We start from the raw sequence: 3968 nt of genomic DNA, 5'->3' as shown, positions 1-3968 counted from the left end.
CCCGGAGCCCCCACGGGGAGCAGCCTCCAGCCGGGGCTCAGGGCATTGGGGTGCCGGGCTCCCCTGCGCACGCCTGGGCCCGGACACTCACACACACACTCTGCCCCGGGGCTCCCTGGTGCCCAGAGACCGAGCAACCCCGCCCTTCCCCGCCTGCAGCTCCGGCCTCTCCCCTCCCGCCCCGCCAGCCGCACCCCGGGAGCACCGGGCCCCAGGCTCTGTCCCCACCTGGAGCCCAGCGGGGCCGGGGGCAGCTCCTGCTGCAGCTGAGAACAGCGGCCTGCCTCCGGCCCGGGCGGCTCCAGCGCTGCTGGCAGCACGTGGCCACCAGGAGCAGCTGCTGAGCCCGGCTCCTGCGTCACAATGTGCCAGAGCCCCGCCCCAGGAGCTGCCCTGCCCCCGGACTGTGTCAGAGCCCCGCCCCAGGAGCTGCCCTGCCCCGGGCTGTGCCAGAGCCCTGCCCCAGGAGCTGCCCTGCCCCGGGCTGTGCCAGAACCCCGCCCCAGGAGCTGCCCCGCCCCGGGCTGTGCCAGAACCCCGCCCCAGGAGCTGCCCTGCCCCGGGCTGTGCCAGAGTCCCGCCCCAGGAGCTGCCCTGCCCCAGGCTGTGCCAGAGCCCCCCAGGAGCTGCCCTGCCCTGGTCTGTGCCAGAGCCCCTCCCCTAGGAGCTGCCCCGCCCCCGGTCTGTGCCAGAGCCCCGCCCCTAGGAGCTGCCCCGCCACCGGCCTGAGCTAAAGCCCCGCCCCCAGGAGCTGCCCCATCCCCTGGCTGTGCCAGAGCCCCGCCCCAAGAGCTGCCCCGCCCCGGGCTGTGCCAGAGTCCCGCCCCAGGAGCTGCCCTGCCCCAGGCTGTGCCAGAGCCCCGCCCCAGGAGCTGCCCTGCCCCGGGCTGTGCCAGAGCCCCACCCCCAGGAGCTGCCCCGCCCCCGGGCGGTGTCAGCGCCCAGCCCCAGGATCTGCCCCGCCCCGGGCTGTGCCAGAGCCCCGCCCCAGGAGCTGCCCTGCCCCGGGCTGTGCCAGAGCCCCGCCCCAGGAGCTGCCCCGCCCTGGGCTGTGCCACAGCCCCGCCCCAGGAGCTACCCCGCCCCAGGCTGTGCCAGAGCCCCGCCCCAGGAGCTGCCCCTGGGATTTGTTCTCCTGTTTCCTTCTTCCCAGCACCTGCCGCTCCCTTCCTGTGTCTGCAAACACCCCCCCGGGAGGCAGGGGCGGCTCTAGGCACCAGCAAACCAAGCTGGTGCCTAGGGCGGCCAAATCTAGGGGGCGCAGGCTGGGCCGGTGGACCTGCCGCAGTCATGCCTGCGGGAGGTCCACCGGAGCCGCGGACGACCGGACCTGCCGCAGGCATGACTGCGGCAGGTCCGCTCGTCCCGGGGCTCCGGTGGACCTGCTGCGGGAGCTCAACCGGAGCCGCGGGAAGAGGGGACCCGCCGCGGGACCAAGGAAGGGCGGCGCGGCACACCGCGCTGCCTGGGGCAGCCTAATTTCTAGAGCCGCCCCTGCCGGGAGGGCTGCAGCGCTCGCTGGGTCTGTCTCCAGTGGCTGAAGTTGCCTCCATCTCTAATCACCTGGGGTGGAGGGAACGAAGGGAGGAGATGGGCCCAGGGTGTGAAAGCAGAATTAGGGGGCAGGGAAAGAAGGACTGTTTGGAAAGGTGGAAAGGAAAGGCTCCTGGGTGATCCAGATGGAGTCAGAAGCAGTTGGGCAGCAGAGGCTCAGATAAATGGAGGGGAACCCCCGGGGTGTCCCAGTGTTGGCCAGGGTGTGTACAGCACCTAGCACAATATGGGGTCCCGATCTCATTCATGGTCTGTGCAGCACCTGGGAGCCCTGATGTCTCTTTCCTCATCACAGGCACTGGGAATGGAGTGAGGGAAACCTCAGCACCTGAAGGGTTAATGCAGCCCTGTGTGCAACCCCTGCTAGGGTGACCAGACAGCAAATGTGAAAAATCGGGACAGGGAGTGGGGGTAATAGGAGCCTATATAAAAAGGCCCAAAAATTGGGACATCCGGTCACGCTAGTCCCTGCTGCGCTCACGAGGGGTTGGCTTAGAGAGTTGTAGTAATAACAGCAGCAAAGAGTCCTGTGGCACCTTATAGACTAACAGACGTATTGGAGCAGGAGCAAACGAGGGAGAATCCCCACTTCATCAGATGCACCAATAGTCCCATATGGTCTAGTGGTCAGGATTCCTGGTTTTCATCCATGGGACCTGGGTTCAACTTCTGGTGTGGGAACAGTGCAGAGCTTTTGCCCAGAGTGGAGACAGGAAATGAAAGAAACAGGAAGGGATCCTGCCAGCAGGGGAGTTAGACAGCGTGGGGAGGGAATCCCAGAAGTGCGGGTGGGGGGCAGAGGTCTGAGCGGAGACCAGGGAAGGATCCCAGCAGTGTGGGAAGTTGAGAGCACAGGCCTGGCATGGGGACCTGGAAGAGTGAATGTGTCCTCTAAACCCATCAACTGCAGACTAGGCAGGACTGGAAGAATTACATATTTGTTGGTAATTGTCAATTTCTGTGTAAACGCACAACCCAATGGCAAAATATTTCCATCCATAATTATCAAAATTGGCAGATGGGCAAAGTAAGAAACATGCTGCTTGAGAACTTACCCTGTTGTAGGAGCAGCAGTGATCTGTGTGCTCCATATAACCTGTATGCCCAAAAGGTCTGTTACACTCCCCCCACCCCATCTCCTCTCCCTCTCTGAATGCCTGTGAAGTGGCTTTCCCCCTCCCCTCCTGCAATGCTTGTGGGATGAATGAGCTGGTTGAACAGCTGGTTGAAGATCAGAAGAGCTCCTAGATAGACAAGGTGTCTGGGACTCTCATTAGGCAGCATTGTGAAAGCACAGCTGAGCACAGGGCCCCTTCCCCTTTTAAAGACCTGAACCTCATGGCCTGCGACTAGAGATGACTTGGCTGCATCCGGTGGGTCACACTCCACCTCAGCCAGTGTCCATGCAGGGTCCATGCTCTGGGTGTGTGAGTGCTGCCTAATGAGAGTCCAGACATCTTGGTACCTGGAAGCTCTTCTGATCTTCAGCCAGCACCTTCATCCCACAAGCATTGCAGGAGGGAGGGGGAGGGGGAAAGCCACTTCACAGGCATTCAGAGAGGGAGAGGAGACAAAAGCGAGGGGGAGGGGAAGTATAACAGACCTTTTGAGCATAGAAATCACTGCTGTTCCTACAACAGCAGGGACAGGCCACTAGGAGCTGAGAAAAGGAAGCAAGCCTGTTTCTGCCTGGCTTTGAACCAGGGACCTTTGCGTGTTAGGCAAACGTGATAACCACTACACTACAGAAACTCTGTCACAGGGCTGTGCCCTTCCCTTCATAAGAACATAAGAATGGCCATACTGGGTCAGACCAAAGGTCCATCCAACCCCATATCCTATCTGCCAACAATAACCAATGCCAGGTGCCCAAGAGGGAGTGAACCTAACCGGAAATGATCAAGTGATCTCTCTCCTGCCATCCATCTCCACTCTCTGACAAACAGAGGCTAGGGACACCATTCCTTACCCATCCTGGCTAATATCCATTGATGGACTTAACCTCCATTAATTTATCTGCAAAAAGAACAAAGAGAACATGTGGCACCTTAGAGACTAACAAATGTATTTGAGCATAAGCTTTTGTGGGCTAAAACTCACTTCATCGGATGCATGCAGTTAAAAATTCAGTAGGAAGAGATATATACACACAGAGAACGTGAAAAAAATGGGTGTTGCCATACACACTATAACGAGAGTGATCAGTTAACGTGAGCTGTTATCAGCGGGAGAAAAAAACCTGATTTTGGGAGGGGAACAGGAGAAAGGACAAAGGAAGCAAGAGACGAAGAGAAAAGAGGGATCAGACAGTGGATGGAGCAAGAGGTGAATCAAAAAGGACAAACCCTTATGTCCCCAGTGATTCTAAGAGACAAAATCCCAGGTGCAAAATAAAATTCTGCCTCCTTAAGCTC

At 59.8% G+C, this 3968-nt stretch overlaps 1 non-coding gene across 1 annotated transcript; it reads right to left on the bottom strand.

Annotated features, from left to right (window-relative positions):
* Window positions 1-3234: 3234 nt before the first annotated feature.
* Window positions 3235-3306, bottom strand: TRNAV-AAC. Its single transcript has one exon. It is a non-coding gene; the product is annotated as a tRNA-Val (tRNA).
* Between the last annotated feature and the right edge of the window lie 662 nt (window positions 3307-3968).

Source organism: Mauremys reevesii, unplaced genomic scaffold (genome assembly GCF_016161935.1).
Source record: "Mauremys reevesii isolate NIE-2019 unplaced genomic scaffold, ASM1616193v1 Contig35, whole genome shotgun sequence".
NCBI lineage: Eukaryota > Metazoa > Chordata > Testudines > Geoemydidae > Mauremys > Mauremys reevesii.
Note: the sequence above shows the minus strand (reverse complement) of the source record. Positions and strands in the feature narration are given on the sequence as shown.